Source organism: Anas platyrhynchos, chromosome 6, assembly GCF_047663525.1.
Source record: "Anas platyrhynchos isolate ZD024472 breed Pekin duck chromosome 6, IASCAAS_PekinDuck_T2T, whole genome shotgun sequence".
In the NCBI taxonomy this organism is placed as follows: domain Eukaryota; kingdom Metazoa; phylum Chordata; class Aves; order Anseriformes; family Anatidae; genus Anas; species Anas platyrhynchos.
Genome location: NC_092592.1, coordinates 26320690 through 26342689, shown reverse-complemented (window position 1 = coordinate 26342689; position 22000 = coordinate 26320690). Strand labels below are relative to the sequence as shown.

Below are 22000 nucleotides of genomic sequence, written 5' to 3'. Positions count from 1 at the left end.
TCAAGTCCTAGCCTAAAAGTAGCAACCGTGGCAGTGTAATGGCTGCTGTGCCCTGAGCGTTTTTTCTCCCAGGAATGTCATGTCCATGCTAGACAATCATTCTTGTCTTATGCTCAGTCACTGAGGAAAAAAGGAGCTTTGGTAGGGCTTTGGGTCCTCCTTGGTTGGTTTGAGAAGTCCATTACTGACTGGATCCAAACTGGAATCCAAACTGGAAACCAAACTGGAAACAGCAGCCTTCTTCAGGGTGGCCACTCTCTGTATCCATGTTTTGATCTGGAGACAAAGGTTTTTGTGAGAAAATAAGAATGTGACAGCAATGTCTTTGGATGATCAGTTATGTATTAAAAATAACAGGTGCAGTCCTCAATGCGTTAAGACTAAGAATGTGATGGCTGTAAACAAATGCTGTACCAGTATGCTATGATGATTGACCTGTTTCTGCATGAAAATCCCCTGCCATCATTTATTGGTAAAATACCCTGAAGATGTATTGGATTTCATAAATAATCTGAGAAGTAGGAGGGCTGGCTTTTGTGGGTAGGTGGGCTTATATTTGATGACTGCTGGATTGCCATATTGGCTCAACATGGTTCTGACATTGCCTGTTGGCCTGTCATTTTATCCCATGAATGAGTTGCTTGGTACAGGGTATTTGGTAGACTTTGAAGGTAATGCAGGAGAATTAAGTCATCAAATACATGTGAATTGCTGTAATAACATTTTGAAAATCTGGAGACCAGAAAAAAATGATTCCCCAGAAGGAAGACGACAATTCCAATGTATTAACCCTCAAAGAAAAGTTTCAAGCTGAAGCGTAAAAATATAAGAAACCTCATGGATGCTGGCATAATCAAAATTATCTTGAAATTTATTCCTATGCAGTTGTAAGAAGAGGGATTTGGACTGTTTATATTAGGAGCGAGGAGAATGAAATGAAGGATATGTTTTAAAATACTTTAGTGACAGGGCTGTTTCTTAACACATACAAGCCATTATCATAAATCATATTATTTTTGATACTTTTATTATATGTTTGTCCATTGAACCCAGAAAAAGTGCTTAATTGCTTTTTTTTTTTTTTTTTTTTTTTTTTTTTTTTTAATTCTGTTCTTTTCCTCCTTAGGATAGGATAGGGACAAAAACCAGTAGCTTACTGGGAGGGGAATATTATCCTTGGCAGGCATCAGGATTGCAGGACTTGGTCTACACTTGGTATTCTTAAACTCTGCTCACGTTTTGCACAAATGACTGCTAATGAGAAATCACTACTGGCTGTTAGGCACTCTTGAATTTTAAAACAAACTGAAACAACATTTTATTATATGCAAATTTTGAAATATGACAATAATTCTCTTTTTTAGAAACAATAACATGTCTCCATTAAAATATTTTTACTTAAGGAACTAGAAAATACAAGCTTCCATTTCTTTTTCTATGCTGCAGTAATGTTTTGGAGTTCTGAACAACAACAAAAAACATTGTAAAGGAAGTGAAATTAAGCAAGTAAAATTTAAGTATAGCACAAACATCACCTATGAAAGTAATATTATTTAGACAAAGTTTACCACTGCAGTATATCTTAAAGAAAGACAACAACAACAACAGAACAATCTTAAACAAAGTTCTTTCATTAAATTAGAAATACCTAAATGAAGCAGAAGCAGTAAAGTTAGTTAATCTGAAAGACAAATTTAAAAATTGCTAAAACCAACTAATACTAATATAATCTGTATTTGAATGCAGGGACAGAAATTGTCAATGAAAGTAATATAATGCTTTAAAAGGAAATTTGGAAAAGGAACTGTAGATTGAGAAAATCTGTTTACAACAATTCCTACCTTTTTTTTTTTTTTTTTTTTGTGCTGTTTATTGCTGAAAGCAATCAGAAATGTATTTTAAATGTGAGCAAAATGCAGGAAAACCTTCATGAATGCTGATAAAAATAGTTCACTTAATCTGCTACAGTTGTTTTGATAATTTGATAAATGTTGACATATTAAACAAAGTTCATACCCTTTTCATTTATTGGTGCATGTCAGCTTCTGTTTTAATGTAGTGTAGGCTCAGGACAATATATGCAAGGTAATATTTATTTTTATTTTTGGCAGGTTCAGGTTGGCTGCACGTTTTGTTATTATACTTTTTCCTTCCATCCACTTCCCTTAAGTCAGGAACCATAGCTTCCTGTAATGTGGTTTTCAGATATTCTCTAAGGAAATTGAATTTCTAGATTCAAAAGCTGCCCATCTCAAGTTCAAGAGCTCTTCTTTCTTCTTGAAAACATATTTATGAAACTATATAGCTTAAGAAAATTTTAATCAGTCTTATGAAAGTTCTTTCTCTTTAAACATAGTAGGAAAGATAAAGGAGTTTAAAGATAAAGGCACATTGTTGAAGGTTAGAAAACTGTCTTGAAGGTTCATAACAACACCATAGGATTTAGGAATTGAAATTCCTTTTATTATAGAATCAAAACCACCCCTAAGCATATAAAATACTTTGCCTTGTTTGCAGACTTAACATTCCAAAGCAGTATGGCCAAGAGCTCTGCTTTTATTTTGAGCTTATGGAACTATTAGGAGCTCAGTAGCCTTCTCTGGGGAGTAGAGTGAATGTTGTAAAGTACCAAGTCCAGTTGGAAACCAAGCTTAGTGTACTTTTTTAAGTTATGCTACATGTTAGAAAGTAAGATATTGGAATTTTCAGTTGTTTAAGTGATAACTCATTTGGGAATGAATGAGGCTAGTGGTGGTTTGCTGTTGATTTTTGCTGCTCATTTTCCTTGAAACTGTGCAGCTACAAAATAATGCAATATAAACTATTCAGCAAGAAATTGTACTAATCTTATGAGTGTTATATGCCTTGGGCTAATGCAGCTTATAAAATCTTGTAGCAAGCTTAAGGAAATATAAATGAAATAATAGTGCATGCACTGGGCAAGCTTCTTGTTACAGACTTGGTCATTTAAGTCATATTCAAGCTAAATAAGAAATCTGTTAATCTTATTCTTGCATACCTCTCAAAGCCCACAATCATTTTGTATATATTTTTAAAAAATTATGTAATAAATTACTACCTAAAATGTGTAACTGCTGACTAGTCAGTGGTTAGCTGATGATTTACAGATGGGAGTGAGATGATCCAGATTGTAGGCCAAGGAGCTTTTTATAGTTCTGGTATATCATTTGTATAAAATTACAACCATGATGCTTTAGAAGAAGGGAGATCAAGTAGTTAAAGTGGGTTACCTCTTGTTAGGATACTTACCCAAAATCTGTTCCTTATTCGAGTATGGTGAACACCGTGAAACTTGCTGGGGGATTCATTGCAACCTCTTTTTGTCAGACATTTCTGAAATCTAAAAAGCATGAGGGAGTGCAAAAAAGTGAAATCACTTTTATAAATTCAATCTGATCCAGTTAATTATTTGCCTCAGTCAGTTGCCTGTTGCACAAGGATGTTGTGCAGTTTGTTGCCTTTGTCTTGGATCTTCTCCTCGTTTCTTCTTCTGTCTCTCTCTGTAGACCAGGATCTCTTCCACGCTGTACTTCAGGTGGTGATAGATTTTTTTCAGTTGCTGAAACAAGAGAAGGCAAGAGATTATTCTGATAACAGTTTCTAAGGCACATACATTGATACTCTGTGTTGGTAAAACAGGTACTCTCTGAGAGTGGTCTAGGTCTTTACAAAGAGTTAATTTTGGTGAACACCTGCTTAGAAATGTGAAAAAGTCTTCTAGATTTCAGTGCGACTTTCATTGCTTCTCAGCTTCTTAAAACAGGTAAGAGTGATGGACTCAAGTATTCAATCGGTGTAATTCAACATGAATGGAAGTGGCAGGAAGTATGGAGTCATTTCTCTTGTAGACGTTAAACATCTATTAAAATTACTGTTTTAATTCTCTGAAAGTACAAAAGCAGAAATAATACATAAAATAAAAGAGATATCTTTAAAGTGACAAATAGCAAAGTATGGACTATCCCTACCATTGTTGATTTATATTCGCAAGCAAGGAAAAGTGCACCTTAAGTTGTTTGTTATTTAATAATTTTACTAGCTTTATAAATATGCAATATAGAAAAATCTTGAAGAAAAGAGTTCTTGCTACAAGTTTGGCATTTTGAAAAGCACTAGTCCATTATAGAAGGGGAATAGGTGTTTGTGATGAAATCTATAAAGTCTTGAAGGTATGTGTATTGCTCTGTCAGGCAGTGTCAACAGCACTTTGAATGTTTTTTTTATGTTTTGTTGACATTCTCCAAATGAGATTGATATTTGACTACTTTACTCATATCAACTCTAGAGTATTTCAGGAAGTTGTTATGCATTAATTTTGTGCTTTGAGTTTTGGATTTTGGATCAAGGGGGATTGGGGGAAGCATTATTGAAAGTTGAACTAGAACAGATGCTATGGTTTTCAAGGTATCTGATTTCAGGCTTAAGCGCTAGCACTAGGTCCTTAAAATTCTGAAATCATCTTTAGAAAATAGTCTTTGAAAGGTTTACAAGAGTAACCATCTTATTTTGGAGTACAAGCCATAACTGCAAATGTAATTTCATCTACATTTAAGATAAATATGCGGTCACACAAACCATAGTAATGGTGATTTATCACAGCTGTAAAAGGCCGGTACAAGCTCAAAGCCTTATCCAATGCTGAATGTTTTCATAAGACTTATTGCCAAGGTAGCTATAGAGAGGCTTTTTGTTTATAGTATCACAAATGATTTAGTTGATCAGAGTGAGAGCAAGGTGGCAATTTATAATTGACAAATTGAGCAACAGTTTTTCGATCAGACAGTATTAGGTGTGGATGAAAGGTCAATGAATGCCACCACAGTTTTTCATAGCTTTTGGTAGCCAAGCATCTACATAAAAGTTACTGTTAGGATTTCACCAAGATAAAACTTTTTTAACCCTTCCTGGGCCAATTCCAGATATAACTACTACAGTGAGCTGTTGTGAGTGGTGAATGAAGGTACTTATCATTAGCTGGGGTCACTTGTCATCTTAATCTTTGGAATGGCTGTAAATTTTCTACCTTGTGCCCTTCAAATATGTGGAGAGATTATCTGTGAAGAGATGTTGACAGTCAAAATCTTCCTTTCAAACTAAAGTGCTTGAAGAATTCTGCAAAAATGCCACTGAGTCCAGCAATATTTTTTATTTATCTCCTACAATGAAAAGGGAGCTGAAAGTACAGCATGCATCTGACACCTTGATGGAGTTCTTTAGCTGCATTCTCAGGCAGGATTTGTTTGCTGCTGCCTTTAAGTTTATGATGAACTGTGTGGATCAGCAAGCAGATCGTCTTGTACTGATTTTTAGGTCTTTGAGTACGTGGCATGTGCTAAGTGGAAGAGATTTCAGGCTTTACAGTTTGACTTTGCAAAGTCAATACTTGGGTTGTGTTCCAATTCTTTTTAATTTTGTCTGCTCAAATTATGTTAAGCTATCTCAGAATTTCTGTCAAATCATACTGGTTACAATTAGAGAATGCTGCTTTAAAGCTCAGTTGGATATTCCTTAGTGTTTGGCAGGATAGAGCAGATACTGTTTTTCCAAAGAGGCCTGAAAAACACTTGTTCTCTGACTTTAACAGCAATATGATCTGGCATGATATCTATGAAGATAACTGCACTTAGTGTAACAGTTTTTAAAGGCACTGATGTGGCCTGTATGTAACTTAATGCTGACAAAAATGGCAATGGCCATTACCCTCTCTAGGATTGCTGATGCTTGCTGAAATGATGTTCCCAGTTTTTATTGTGGTATATTATTCTCTGCAGTGTATTACCTGAGCATATCTCTAGGTTTATCTCTTACGAAGGTAGTTAATTTTTGTGTCAGATGGTGGAGTACTGACAGGATGAAATCAGTCTTCGCTCTGAGACTTTCTGTCTCCTAAGTATGCTGCTCAGAAGAGCCCTTTGCCATCCAGCACTGGGGCATCAGATCTCCCTGGAAGGAATCACCACTCTCACTGCCTTTCTCTTTAGACATGGCGTTGCTGACATAATGTTTCAGTTGCGTTTCACACTAAAAAAAGAAAAACATCATGAAAGCTTTCACAGAGAGATTAGCTGGGTCTTCACTGAAACAGAACTGGTTTAATTGGAATTTATAAAATGAACATGTGAATACATTTTGGTTTCTGTATGCAGTGATTTAATAAGAAGCTCAGTCTTAGGGGTGAAATTAGCTTTGCCCTAAACAAGTGCAGCTGAACTTGTCTTAAGCTTTCCTGTGTTGGCTCATACATCTCAACCAATTCTTGCTCACAATTTTGCTCTTGTGGTAATTCTCAGCTATATAATTCTCATTCAACCTAATGCTCAGGTTGAAATCAGTGAAGTGGGAAGGAGAGTCACTTGCTCTGAGCTTCAGTCTGAAACACCGGAAATTTGATTTTGTTGCCAACTCAGCCACAAGTCCAAAACCACACAAATAATTCTCTTTCTAGTAGTTTAATTCACTGTCTGTGAAATAATAATACTTACAGAAATGGCTGTAATTTTAAGGGCAAAGCATACTCAGATGAGCTTTAAAAGACAATGCACAATATATCCAGTGCTAGGATCTTGATGAAGACCATCTCTCTTTTTTTGCTTCTTTGACACCATTCTGGCTTTTGTCTTTGATCATAAAGACTGTGTGAATGTTTATATATTTTTGTTTCCATTATTCTTATAATTGCATTTTAACTGAGCTTGATGGCTGTTATTTTGCACTGGGAGCTTGAAATCTTGTGTTTATTCATGTCCTGTGTGCTTATCCAGATAGATTATTGCAAAATAAAAGCAGTATCAGTTCCATTCTGCTAGTGAGAGAAGGCTTAGCAATGAATAATGACCTTTGACGTTCAACATCTTTTACTTTGCTATTTTAAATATCTTAAAATCTGTTTCCTTAAAGAATGCTAAGAAAATACTGTTGGACAAGTAAAATACCTTCCAGAGTAAGTAATGATATGTTTATATATCCTCTAGTTTGCATTATAAAAGAGAACACAAGAAAATACTGCCTTTCACTTTTCTACAACTCCCCTTTGGCTCTGATTGTATGAAAACAGTTTAGTTTAGCACATACAAAGAACATTCTTCTACGTATAGTATGATAACTGTCTTCTGATGCACATATATATCACAACTGATAGCTGTTATGCTGTTCATTGCTGTAGATGCAAGAAACATCAAAAACAATTTTAAACTCCAGCAATCTTGGCTCTGCTGAATCCCCAAATAATGTCTGAACACCTCCACAGTAGTGTCTGAAATGTAAAACTTCCTCTCTCAGAGTGATTGGTCTGTCAAAGGAATGTTTCTGAGCTGAGCGCTTCCAGCATGTGTCAATGAAAAGAAGTAAATTTACAAATGGAGTCTTTGTAGTTAGAAGTTTCAACTGTAAAAATAGCACCTAGGAAATCAATTTCCTATTTATATAATATAGGCTTTTAAAGTTCTGGCTGTACAGAGTATCTGATCATACAGCCTTTAGTTAAGGTGTGCTTCAGAGTTAACACCCCAAATATTTTGCTGTGAGAATTGCCCTTTGGGCACTCAAAACTCAGTTGCTTGATGAGATCCTCAGATCCTTACTCTGATTCTGACTTCTGCTACATTGAGAAAAATCCAAGTGAGTGTGAAAGTTCTGTTGGTGTGGACTCAGCCATCAGCAGCTCCCTGGTGCTTTTCGAATCCCATATGCATGGGGTCTTTGCCCAGTTCACTTTCCGCTGCTTGCCTGCTCTCCCTGCCCTGACTTCCTTCCCTTTGCATAGACTTTGCAAGATTTTTGGTGAGGTCCAGAGGAAATGAATGGAGGGGACTGCAGAGGTCACTGCCTGCTCTCTCGTGCAGCAGGGAGTTACATACCTCCCTTGATATTTCAGGCAACTGTTTTTATTTCAAGGTTCCAAGCTCTTTTTTTTTCAGTATGCATTTACAATGTTAGAGTTTGAAGGGCGAAGAAGACATTACTGCCAAATTTTTGTATTCCAGTCATGAATCAGGATTTAAAAAACAAAAATAACTACAAACCTTTTATTCTAAGGATTTTTCTATTTAACTAGCCAGTTTTGGACTATGTGGTGCACTTAGGTCAGCTTTTTATGCTTTTATTTTTGCATCTGCAATAGCTGGAAACTTTCTTATTTAAAGACTGTTAAAACAGACAATCAGAATTCTCAGATGGAGATGGAGATTAAAAAGTGCCAAGTTCCTCCAAAACTTCATTTCCAGAGCTGTCATCTTGAAACAAGATGTACTTCATATAGGTAGAAACATTTTTTTTTTTTTAATGAGTAGAAAGGAAAATTTGAGAATGAAAGTTTTTAATTTGTATCAGACTTTTTTTTATTAAGATTAGAATAAGTAGGCAATGCCAGTAGAATTTATACTTTTACATAAATTCTATATATTGGGTTTTCTGTTACATTTTTGAAAGAGTTTAGCTTTGAAAATGAAACTCTGCTTTTACCTAATCTTTAATACATGTCATTCAGTCAGCTTTGTGGATGATTTTTTTTGATATGTTTTATCTGTTCTGTGGCATTTATTTAAACTAATTTGAACTAATCTCTAAATCTTTGTGAGTGCTTGCCTGCAGTTCTACAAGAACTTGGAGTCTGACAGAAGATAAGTAAACAAATTTTAGAGAAAGGGTCCCAACTAGCAAGGAATACTGAAGGTAGCTAAATTCAGTAAAGGAACCACAACAGCAGTAGATATGTAAATGAAGTTTGAAGGAAAATTATCATATTTACCCTCTCTTTAGTCTTTATAATACCATAGCATAAGGGGAAAACTTATTGAAAACACCAGAATATTCAGGTTTAATGTTCCAAGTGTTATTTCTAAATTCAGAGAGTGGATGTTACAAACTTTTTCTTCTAATATTGATTTTTACTTATTTTTATTTATTTATTTTATCTGTCTGGCACTTGTCAGCCTTTAAGAAATATTTCCTGCTTTCAGTCTAAATCCATTGAAGAGACTAAGTACCTCTACTAGCAACTTGTCGCCTTAAATAGTGCCCATCTTATATGCTAACATTATGTGCACACTGTGTGTCTTTGATGAATGATGTAACTTCCATATCTTCTGCTACACCCAAGTGTCTGTTACCCTAACAGTGTCTTGAACACAAAATGATACCTGAGATATTTATTTGAGGAGTTATCTAAGGATCTTCTCATTTTTTGTCATTCTACTTGACTTCAAACAGGTCACACTGCTTTCCTAAAGTAGAAGAACTGCTTTTACTGAAGAAGTGTTCTTTATTAAGAAAAAAAAAAAAAAAAGTGTTCTTTATTTAAAAGAACAGTTCTGGAGCAGTTTAATAAATAGCGGATTAATTGTATGTGTGTAATTGTATGGTGTGGACCAGCCTTTCCTTTAGACATTTTTCTTTTTTAGTACTCATATATCTATATCAGCCCTACCTCTTCTATTTTTATTTTTTTTGTTCTTCCTGTGGACATTCTCTGTTTTTATGGAAATGAATAAATGCTACTGGTCTTACTCTTATATAAATATATAAGAGAAAGATCAATTTCTCTTCATGTCATTTCAGGCACCCTAAAAGGTGTAATCACTTTCATTATTTATTCAAGGTTCTAAAGACACTTCAAAAACGTGTTTTGTTCTTTTTTTTTTTTTTTTTTTTTTTTTTTTTTTTTTTTAAGGGAAACTTAAATAAAACACTAAAATAAAAGAATAGGCAAACCATTAGTAATAATGGAGCTTCATATAACAGCTGTGATAGCTTCAGGACACGATTCCCTACAAAGGCTTTGGAATTCCTTGTGGATATTGCTGCCAGACTTTATTATTGTAAAAGTGATGCAGTCAGCTACAGATACTGTAGAACTAAATGTATTGGGGCCATTTGTCAGAAATGCACTCTGGGAGGTAATGCTGAATACTTGCAATCAAGTATCAAAAAAAGGTGGTTGAATGAACTGAACTCTGACTAATATAAAGAAACAAAGCAAGGTAGGAAAAAGTTATTTTGTGATGGAAGTCAGGTAAATTTTTAGTTTTTTTGTTTGTTTATTTGTTTGTATTACTTATACCAGTGTTTTGAACAGTTGTGTTGAAAGCTTTATTTCTAAGATTGCAGTTACAACTAAAATGGAAAGAACATCAAATATTGAACAGAGAGAGAGAGACAGATCATAAGCAAGGCTGTCACTGGCCATTTTAGCTTAGAAGCTGAGAGGTAGGTGCACTTGGAGATGATTGCTGTTGTGTTACATTTGTTACACTGGGTGAGAACTTCTTTCCAAAACTGCTTATGGGAATCTTAGGTTTTAGCCCATTTTCTTGAGATAACTACGTTGTTCTTCACCAGTGCAAAATCCACTTGCAGAGGTAAGAAACAAGAGCCTGGCACAGGCTCAAAATCAGTACTGCTAGTGAAGCAAACTGAGTCTTTTACCTGTAATAGTTCATTATTAATTCAGCGTAATTATTTGGCACACCTTAATAAGTTTTTCAATTTGGAAATTAAAAGCTGAAAGCCTAATGTGAAATATTTTTTTTTCTGAATATCTAGTCCATAATATATTAATATATTAATATGGAGACATTTTTAATCATTTTAAACATTTTTAACATTTTTAAAGTAATCTCTTAAAGTTAGTGCCAGAAACAATAGAAACTCTATAAAGATTAAGAGTAAGGAGGACTTAATAATTTAAATATACTTTCTTTTGGACTCATTACTGCTGAAATGGGCACTGAATATCATATTTTTTTCCCCTTTGTTAAGCCTAAAGCTGCAAGTGCTAGGTTCCCATCATAGGAAGACTGTGAACCTACTGGATAGCTGGGCACATCTCTCTCTCTGTGGAGATGCTCAAAACCCAAGTGGACACATCCGTGAACAGCATTATCTAACTGGACATGCTTTGGGCAAGAGGTGGTCCCTCACTGGAGGTCCATCATTGGATGTCCCTTCTAATCGAGGTGATTCAGAGACAGCGAAATAGCTGTAATTAGACATATAGTCTTGCATTTACTACCTCAACTGGATGCTCTTCTGAATCTCAAATTTTAAAATTGTTTTCAAGCCATTTTCAGTACCATTAAAAGAACTGTAAGCTGATCTGATAGCATGTATGTATTATGGAGGGATTGCTGGTTCTCTGAATTAAATATGAATAATCACCAACTGTTTCACATCCCATTCTGCAAGTGCATATACCAGTAGCTGTCTGCAGGACTTTAGAAAAACTTCTTTGTCGCTCCCTTTTATACTTAAAATGTTGCTCCGATTTATACTTAAATCTCTGCTCCTGTCAGTCTTCTTTGAAACCAAATGAAGCACCAAGAGTGTTTTGATGTGCAGTCCTACTGGTTGAGGCAATATAGAGCAAACAACTTACATTTAATAATCTATCTCTTTAAAATGTCTCCTTACAAGAAAAGAGTTTCTCTTAAAATTCATCTAGGAATAATTTTCTGTTGTCAGATGTGCCTTTTTTTTCAGGCTTTCAGTTTTCAGATATATTACCCAAAGGATACAGAATGAGTTTTGTATTTTTATTGAATTACCTGTTGATATATATCATCATTTAGGAAAATACTACTGCAGATATCTCTTTTGCAAAACACAACTACAGTCCCAGCAGAACCTATGAGCTAAGATATAACCGTTATAAAAATAAACCAGTTTTGGAGGAAATCAAAATAAGTTACTACAGTGAGAAGATTTTACTGATCTTTTGGATTTATATTCCACAGGTTTACTGTTTATCTGTTGCAGTAACTGAGACATACATCTTTTTGAGACAATTCTCATCATGTTTTACATAAACTATATCATCTATTTCATCATAATGTCATGTCAGAAATAATATGTAAAATCCAGTATGCAGTTTTAAAAAATACAAAAACAGCAAAACTAGGAAAAGCTGGACAGGTGTTTCAGGCTTTAAAAGAAGGGAGCTGCCCTGAGTAAGAGTAACAATGTGGAAAGAAGCTAAAAGGATCTATGAGGGAAATAAATAAATGATAATAGAAAAAGTATATTAAACAAGGAATGGTGACTCAGGAACTGTTAATCCTTTTTCAAAGTGACTTAGAAAGTTGTAGTAAGATCCAAAACAGAAAAAGTGAAGTATTTCTAATAAAAAATTAGACTAAAGAAATTACTGAAATTTAATTAAATTTTTTTTGAACTTAAACAAAGATTCAGAACTTATTCTGAAAATAAAAAGCTACTCCAATTCGTTGTAGCCAATGTGAAGCAACAGGTTTTGCTTACCTGAAAGAGCTGCAAGGAATATTGGGATACTGATGGTTATTTGAATAAGCTGTGTGTTGAATCAATTCTTACAATGAATCACCCTGGCTAATTACTTGTAGTAACCTTCACACTGTTTTGAAATGGGGATCCTAAATGATGTCCTTGGCGCACTGAAATGTGTAGAATTTCCTATCCTAGAGGTTGCCTAGAGGTAGGCTTCTTAGGCTCTTATTTATCTAGATGGTGCTGAGCATACTGAAATTCTCAAATCTGCACATTGTTCTTGTGTGTTGTTCACTCAGCTGTTCTGCTCCTCCTAATGTTGTTTTCACTCTAGTTATCAGTGAACTGTATAAAAATATGAATGACTAAAAAATCAGAATGTCTTTTCACCATAATGTAAACTGAGTTGAATAAAAAGCTAATTCTCCTATAAATGAAGACTACATAAAAATCATTTACATATTATACCAGCTTATTTAGTGAAGAACTTAGATTTATTTTCTATTAGTCTTTGCCATTAAAAATGCATTTTAAGTATTTATATATATGTATGTTTGCATACACAAAATATATAAATATTTTTTATCTATATTTATATAGATAGATAGATTTATAGATAGATAGATATAAAAGTCTCTGTGAGGAGTCAAAGGCAAAACTATGGCATGCAGACCCATGCTGTCATATCTACCTATGCTTTCAGAAATTGTGTTACTGAAAATTCAGATGTAAGAGTTCCCTTCTCATTGTAGAGATAGTTTTAAACAATTCCTCTCTTTCTCCAAAGAAAATGTTGAGAGTAGAATCTTTGATCTTCAGAAACTAAGGCGCGTAAATTTAATTCATATGAGCAATTCTGCTAGACTCGGTAGGACTCATCACTGAAAGTTAAACATACATAAGTATCTCTTGACTAAATATTGTGCATGTGATATGTGTAACAGCATAGTCCAAAAGTTCACCATTTTTCAAAAGATATAATGGAAATGCTGTCTTATCAAAAGATCTTTTTTCTTTTTCTTTTTCTTTTTTTTTTTTTTTTCAAATCACGTTTGAAAGTTTTCTGCACTGAGATAAAAACTTAAGGCAAGATTTATATAGAGTATTTAATAATGTTATAACATGCTGTAGTAAAATAGTAATGATTCATCATGTTTTTTATATCCTCAGAAATTCGTTTTTTCCATGATTTCAGTGAAATAGGACTGCACACTTTTATTCTGTGTACTGTTTACTTTGTCAAACCTGTTTCTACAGTTACCCACTAGTGAAATAAATTTTTATGTGTTGAATTCCTTGAATACAGTTAATCAAACTTTAACTGTAGAATACTTTCAGTTTTCACTGACCTATAGATACGATCTTTTCATATCAGTTTTTATGGAAAAAATGCTTTACTTAAGAGGATCATTTTGTCAAGCACTGGCAATTTCTGAACTAAAAACAAACAAAAACACAAAATAGACATTCATACTTCTTTTCTGAAGTACTTACTGTCCTACTAGTAATGCTTTGATTCTCGCCGCTTCTTTTCCCATTCAGTTAATGAATATCACCTTTTAGTGAAGGGAGCTTGTTTCAAAAGCTGGGAGCTCTTTAGCTCCCCCACTGCTACAAAATCATATTAAGATTTCTCGTCAAGGATGACCTTCCTGCTTTTTTTTCCTTAATACATTAATCCCACTGAACCAGGGAGAGCATAAATTGTGTATCCTGTTAGTGATGACGATAATTTGTTTTACTGTTTGGATTATGATGTTTTTTACACAAAAATGCTCTTGAATATGTTTTTAGTCAATTAAATCAGTTGCTCTGATGATTTATGCAAGAACTCTGGCTTTGTTATTTTGAGTGTGATCTGGCAGCCTCTTATCTCACCCAAGAGAAGTATTGATGAAAAGCCACCAGTAAGAACAGAAGAAACAAAAATAAGTATTTAAGTATTTCACCTCTTATTTTGTTTTAGTAAATGTGAGGGTATTGAACAGTGATTTTCTGCAAAAGCAATATTCTGTTTCCATAACATAAGTAGTCATATTATGAGTGCTACAGTTTCTCTTACTGCATTCTATCAAATGTATGATGGACGATTAGTATTTCTTTGCACTTTTGGAGTGCAAAGACTTTCATTCACATAAATAATTATTGAGAAGTAAATTTCTCAGTGCTTATAGTTCTATCACTTCTTTTGATATCATCACATAGTGTCAGGATCTGGAAATATCTTTCAACCAACGCTGTTCTAATTAGATGGATAATTAGTACATTGTTACTGCTTTGGCTATAGCTGTTCATTATTTATTTATTTATTTATTTATTTATTTATTTATTTTCACCACTGGCAGCACATTTCTTATCTACACTTGAAGGTCATTTTGAAAATTTTCTTATTTCTCCAGTGGTTGGGACTGGTTATGTTGCAAATAAATTAAAGCTGATTGCTTGACAGCTGGAATACGCTGGAATAAAACCAACTGGAATTAGTGTGTTAAATGACTACTTTGTATTATGTGCTATAACATTTTTGTATGACCCCTGTTAAAAATGTTGAAAACAGATTTAGGTGTTTTTTTTTTTGTTTTTTTTTTTTTATTCTGAAAATCAATAAGATAGACCACAGTCACCTTAGGGATGAATACATTTCTTGAGACTATTATACACATCTGTAGTATACTGATAACTTCTCTTGATGCTTTTTAAAATTTGGGTATTCTCAAATGCAGGCACTGTGGATTACTGTCTTAAGTTTTAAGTATACAGATAGTGACTGATAATGAATGGATAAATACCTTTCACATTTTAGAAGTTTTTCCTCCTTTCTGTCATTAGAATGTGTGGGTGTCTGCCCAACCCCATTCATCTGGTAAGCAGTCAGCACTGTTCATCAGGCATTTTTCTCTCTTCAGATATTCAATCTGTTTTGTTATTATTCTACAACTTTCCTCCCAATATATCTTTATTATTATGAACTTACTGAAGTCTTAGGTAGTAGCTTAGTTGTGGTCTTCAGTTTGGAGAAGAAAAAAGTGCAATTACTAATGGTATTTTATGATAGCTCTGTACGTCTCTACATATGCAGTATAAAAAGACAAAAAGCATTTATTTATTTTTTAATTCTTACCATTTTTCTCTTCCCAATTTGTTTTTATGGTGCAACTCTCAATGAATTATGCATGCTGTTGGAATAAACAATATTCTGGTTTACCGAGGAGGATTTCAAAACCTTAAAAATAATTTATCATTTTACACTGTGGTGTTTCAATATAAAAAATTCCAGTCTTATTACGATACCATAAAGAAACGAAGTACATTCTCACACATTTTTAGGGGATGTCTGCACACACTCCTTTTGTATCTGATCATATAATGACTGTAAAGAGAAGAAACAGCTTAGACTGTTACATTTCAACTGTTATCAGTTTCATCTAAAGGAGTTATTATTAGTGCTTGTTTATATTTATATAAAAGTTGTTCTATTCTGCTTGAACTGAAGATAGTACGTAAGAGAAGCTGTAAAATTTAAAAAACAATTTCTTCACGCAACCCCAACACAGAGGTCCCAGATGTACAGTCTTAATGGACTGAACTTTCTATCTTTTGTCAAATTATCTTGGATATCCATCTAGCACACCTTTTTATCTAAGAAGTTGTGGGGAGAAAAAAACACAACAGAAATGAAAAGGAAGTGCACAGCAGGGGCAGGGGTGGTTGCACTTCCCTGTGTTACTTTGGTGTACCTTCAGCTGGTGTTGGAATGGACCCTAAAGAAAGGAGTTCAGAGGGGCTCATGAGCTGAATACTGGTTGTTCAGCTCATCCATCAGCTAGAAGCAGAACTGGGTCAAGTCTGGTCTGAACTAGTTCCTGGGCTGCCCAGCAGAAAATCCAATGTAATTTACTTTTTTTTTTTTTTTTTCCCAAGTGAAATTTTTATTTATTTATTTTTTATTCTCTGGGAAAATTATCAGAGGAAATGCATATTTTAAGTAACTCTTCCTTCTCTGTTCAGTATGCATTTGGGAACTGCAGGCTCCATCTAAATATTTTGTCTTTCTTGGGTCTGGTTATCAGAGATGTGCTTTTTCTGTGTGGGATTCACTACTGCATGAGTTCATGCTCTTTGGGATGTGGCATTGTCTCACTGAAAAGGCTTCAGCTGTGGAATTTGTTTATTATATTGAGTGAACCCAAGTCCATTGACTTCGGGGGCATGATATAAAGATTATTTCTCTTTGCTTGAGGGGTTGCATTTGAAGTTTGTTTGCATTATGACTGAGAACTTTTTGTTTGACAAATCTTGATGTACTACAGTAGATTACCTAATTCTAGGCATGTTTTATACCTGAATAAGACTTTGTTGCTGAGGACTACATCTTTGCACTTTTCGTAGTTTCATGAAAGCAAGTCATGGAAACCATTTAAGGAAACTGTGATATGATTTTTGTTTGATTAACTCTAAAGGAAGGACTAGAAAGGAGTTTGGAGAAATGGGTTGTAGCCCATTAGAACAATTAATCCTTTTAGGTATGTTGGCACTAATAAAGAATAACATAAAGTGGAAGCAATGACTCTTTGATTGTCTTTGCTTCTCAGTTGTTAACATGCTTTTTGGCATGATTTTGGTCCTTGTTAGGGAGCACTATGCTGGAAAATGTTCATGCCAATGTTCTACCCAAAAAGGGAAAGTTTTAGACTCTGTCCCACACAATTCTCCAGTCCTGTTCCAGCAGGCTTCCATTGGCAAATCATCTTCTGTTTTCAGGAAGCCACACACCTCCACACCGAAAATCATGCTTCAGAAACGTTGTTCTGATTCTCTGTGGCATTCCCTCCATGCTCTTTCAGATACTGTGAACAAACTGATACTTATTTTAGGATGATCTGAACACCAGAAGGGACCAAGAAAAGATCTAAGGCCTTGAGCCAAGTAGTTGGTGCCACTTAGCCTCAGGGAATGATATCTGGCCCTTTTTACATAGTAATGCTCATATAGTCATATAATGCACAAGCTGAAAATACCACAACTGTTCTGTGGCTGCTGCTGGAATAGTTTGGGGATATTGGTCATGAGAGCAGGGCACCATTTGGTCTCTCTAGGCATTCAGAAAACATCGGACCAGCACCATTATCATAATAACCCTTATGATAACCCCACTTTTTTTTTTTTTTTTTTCCTGAGGGAGTTCTACTTGTGCTCTGTTGGTTGCTCTGTGATGTTGCCTAACAAATTCCTAAAGGTAGCAAGTATATGCAGTTGGATATGTGCTTGCAAATACATTCATATTTGCCGTGAATATCAAGAACTTAAATATTTTTTTCACCGTAGTCATCCCCTCCAAAGAAGAGGGGAAAGAAAAAAAGCTGCCATTTAAATATGAACCTGCCTTGCAACCTTCTACCTTTATATAGGTGAAAAGGACAAATGGAAAATTGCCTAATATTCACACTTCTTTGGGCTAGTTATCTCATAGCAGATACTTGAGGTTTTGGATCTCTATCTCCACTGGCCCTCATGTCTCCCAGATAAGCAGCAATGCTGTGTATGTGAGGCTGGTTGGTTTCCAGTGTGGTATGAATGAAATAGCCCACAGCCTGCATTGCAGCCCACCAGGGAAGTGTGTTTGTGTGATGTATGGATTACATGCTCTAGGGTATAGCCTGAGCTATATGTCATGAGAGAGTGTTTGAAGGCTTCAGAGCCTGTGGGAACAGCTCCATAGGGTGGGAAAGGACAAACCTGGTGTAGAATTACTGTCTTCTGGATGTGGTCCCTGGGACAAACAGTCCCCCAGAGCATCTTGGGAGAAGGAGACCTAAGTTGCAAAGGGATTAATGAAGTGAGATGGCAGTTCAGTAATGTATCTGCTCAGGGGAGTGGTGCTCCCCAGTAGTATCTTAGATAGATGGATTTCATGAGATCTAGGACTGAGTACCATCATCTGGTTTATTTGGTTTGCATCTTAGGTCCATTACTTGGGGTTTAGATCATTATATATATTGCAAGGACAGTCTGAAAACTGAACTCTAAAATAAATACCTTCTCAAAAGGTTTCTCCAGGAAACGATTTATTTATTTATTTATTAAAAAGAAAAGTAAAACATTGAATGGAATTTGGTTTAGGAAAATAACTTCACTGGAATAAAGAGTGTTCATTTTCTTAGTGTTTATTTCCTCATAATAAAACATTTAAAATGTGAGATTCTTAACACATGGCTGGAAACTGGTAATTATTTAAACCAGCTGCCTAGCTGCAATGTATAGCAATATTTATTTTATCACTATGATTCAATAGCACAGGAGAAAAAATAAGGCAATTGAAAATGGTGTGAATGAATAAAATGTGAGAAATACTTAATAATGTGTGCACAGCAGTGATTTGTTCTAAAAATCAAAATTATATTTAATCTTTTATTAAAATAAATGATTAATTTTCTGATGTGGTTAAAAGTACTTTTACATCATGAAGTTGTAATTACAGTATAAGTTATCTAAAATCAAATGCATGACTAGCACCCTTTTCCACGTGTTTATCCAACAAACCTTTGTGTCTGTAAGTATGTGAAAAGAATGTTCTTCATGTCTTTTTTTTTTTTTCCTTCAAGATTTCTGCAGGTCTCTAATTGCAAGCATCTTCCTGTATGCAGGTGACTAACTGTGTTTAAGGGAAAAGAGATGCCTAACTTGTTATGCTATAATTCATATTTTTCATTCATTTTTTTTTCCTAAAGAAGTAATATACAAAATTATTCAGTGTAATTTCAGCATCAAGAGTAAGAGCTACAATTTGACCAGGTATTGATTACTTGAAAGGGTTTCTTTTCATCATCTGTAGTTAAGCCTCATTTCTGTGTTTGTATGCTGAACAGTGTAACAAACATTTTCCTCCCTTCCAGCCCCTTCCCACAGCATGTTCTCAGAAGGGAAGAATGTTATGAATTGCATGAAAAGTTTGATGTAATTCATAACTGTACAAAAGTAGCGTTATTTTAGTTTTCCAGTGAAGTTGTTCATTGTATTCACAGAACTGGTTTTTAGTGCAAATCAAATCCATTCTGATAACAGCCCATTGCAAGGTTTTGGACTTCACTGCAGCTAATTAAAAGCAGGTGGATAATTCCCATGTAACAAACCATCTCAATGAAATGTAGATAACATATTAATTGTTAAAGAAGAATATATAATTTCTTCCCCACAGACCTTATAGGAATGCTAGGATTCTCTAAAGCCATGATCCTTTCATATTCTGAACAGAAAAACAATTGTATTTTAACTATGATGCTCATACTACTGTGTTTATTAAACCTGCGTTTTAGTTGGCAGTGTAGAGAAGAGAAGGCCCTGAAGGAAACCTAAGTTTCGAAACCTGATCTCTGTGTGAAAGTCTCTGTAAAAGTGCGGTATAAAGACCTGAAAGAATTAGTTCAGAAATGCAAATTTATGTAGTTAAATTCTATATTTTTTAATTTTGTGGTGTCTGTTATATTTTTCAAGAATTTCTTCTTCGGAGAAACAAAATTGTGACTAAATGAGATGGCAGTATTATAGAGCATGAGCTGTGTTTACTGACTGTTTTGTTTATAAACCAAGTGTTCTGTTTAATCTTGTAATTTATTTAGATAGTTCTCTGTAATTTCTAGGAGTTTGTTTTATGTGGATAAAAGATGCTGCTTTCAGTCTACTTACCGGGGCCACAGGGCAGGAGACCCAGAAATGGAGTAGGAGACTAGTGTACTGCTCAGTTGTGGGATTTTCATGGACTTGCCAGTCATGTTCAGACTGCCCTCTTTTTCTAGGCATAATGAACAGAAGACCTGAAAAACAAATTGGCACCGTGAACATCTTTCAAAGACAGAAATAGTTGTATTTAAGCCAGATGAGAGTTCTGAAGTGCACGTATCTTTGTGAATCAGGCTTTGCAGAACAGTCCAAATATAATATTTATATCTAATGTCATTGTAATAGGCCTCAGAGATGGTCTCTCTGTAACACAATATATAACTAAATGACCCAGTATGAAGTGGAATTTGAGACATTAGTCTTTCCAAGCCTAGCCAATTTAAATGTGGGGACTTTATTTTTTCTTGACTGATCCAAGTTCTGTGCAGCCTCAGAAGATACGATCAAGGAAATAACAGAATAAAATAATAGAAAATTTAATGTAGTTACATTTTCCAGTTTAGATATTTATAATTTTAAAACAATTACCAAATTTAGTCACAGTGTGGGTATCTAAAAAATTCAGAAAATCTGACAAATAAGACAAATTGAATCCATTTTTGATCTTTCATTATGTTGTTGTTGAAATACATTGTTAAGACTTTCCTAAACAGTTGAATAGAAAAATACTTAATGTTGTACATATGATATTTTTTTTTTATCTGAAAAGTAGGAGGCAGATCTTACGAGATGTGGAGTTTCTTAGATCACGACAGTATACTGCGTGTATATTGGAGCATAGCCATTTTTATGTTGTAAACACGGGAATCTGCATGCTTTCAGATACCTGGGTTTAATTGTTCATGATTGATCCCAAATTGCCACGTGTATGTTATAGTGCCTGGATCTGGGTAAGGAGTAATGTTGCTGCACAAGCTCATTCAGTCACATCAGGGTGTAACAACACACACATTAGCTCCTAGCTCAGAGCTGAATTGCTCTGTTCTTCATATCCTTTGGCAGTGGGCCATAAAAATACCTCAAATTATATGCATATGTTTATTGGTAAATTTTACAAATAACTTGAAAAAATCTCCAAATCTTACTAACATTACAATATTTTTCTACATCAATTATACTTTGTTTCAGTATCAGTATTAATGTGTTTTCATTTGCATCTATACATAAGAAAATATGTGATATGCATATGCTTGGAAAAGTGCTTACTGTTTATATGTAATAAGAAATACTAAGAGCCAGACAAGATAAGATAGTCTTGTGCAACACATAATTTTAAAACTTTAGGAAAAAAAGCAAAATGTTGGCTCACAAAGTCTCAAGCTTGCTAGTTATGAGCATATGATTTCTTCTGACATTTGGTTTCTATCCTTATGGTAAGCAATGTCTCTTATTTTGAAATGGACTTTGAGCTCTTCTATAACTTATTCTAAACGTTACATGAAAATATTCCTTTTTTTACAGCATACAGAAAGTGGAATAAGTTTGTTAAGAGACAGAAATTTCTTCTGCACATTGAATAACTATTCTTTTAAAAAAAAAAAAAAGAAAAAAGATTTCTTGAGCTTCCAAAACAAATTGCACTTTTGTATATTGTATATTTTAATAGGTAACATCTTCAGAATGACTGCATATTTGTATTGTATTGCTTCTGAAATAGACAGGAAAATATTGCAGTGCAAAATGACTAAATTAACTCTTGTGACACCAACAGAGGAAAAATAGACAACTTCTTCAATAGCTTGTATGTAGGGTCAGTTTGCATGTATACTTGATGGTTGTGAATGGTACAAACTTTGCTGCATTACTGAATTTCTACTGTAAAGAGGTTGAAAGAGGAAAACATTTTTGACTAAGCCTCGTTTTTGTGGTAAAAGTCCTTTTTTTCTTTTTTTTCCTTTTTTTTTCTTTCTTTTCTTTTTTTTTTTTTTTCTTTTCCCCTCTTTTCTCTTTTCTATAGAAGGTGAAAAGGAAATATTTTCTGTTTTCTGTCTCAGTTTTTAACATCTCCCTAGCTTTATCAGCCTTTTTGCTGACTGGGAAGTCCAGCAAATATCTTTGCCAGTAG

At 34.4% G+C, this 22000-nt stretch overlaps 1 protein-coding gene across 4 annotated transcripts in view; it reads left to right on the top strand.

Annotated features, from left to right (window-relative positions):
* Nucleotides 1–22000, top strand: part of ADGRA1 (adhesion G protein-coupled receptor A1) — a 278267-nt gene that overhangs the window by 28963 nt on the left and 227304 nt on the right. The window contains exon 1 of one of the 4 annotated variants that reach the window (XM_021268078.4): nt 12334–12466. The exons of the other annotated variants lie outside the window; for them this stretch is intronic. The gene's annotated coding sequence lies outside the window, so the exon portion shown is untranslated. Of the gene's footprint in view, nt 1–12333; nt 12467–22000 lie in introns of those variants that run through there. 4 annotated transcript variants of the gene reach the window in all.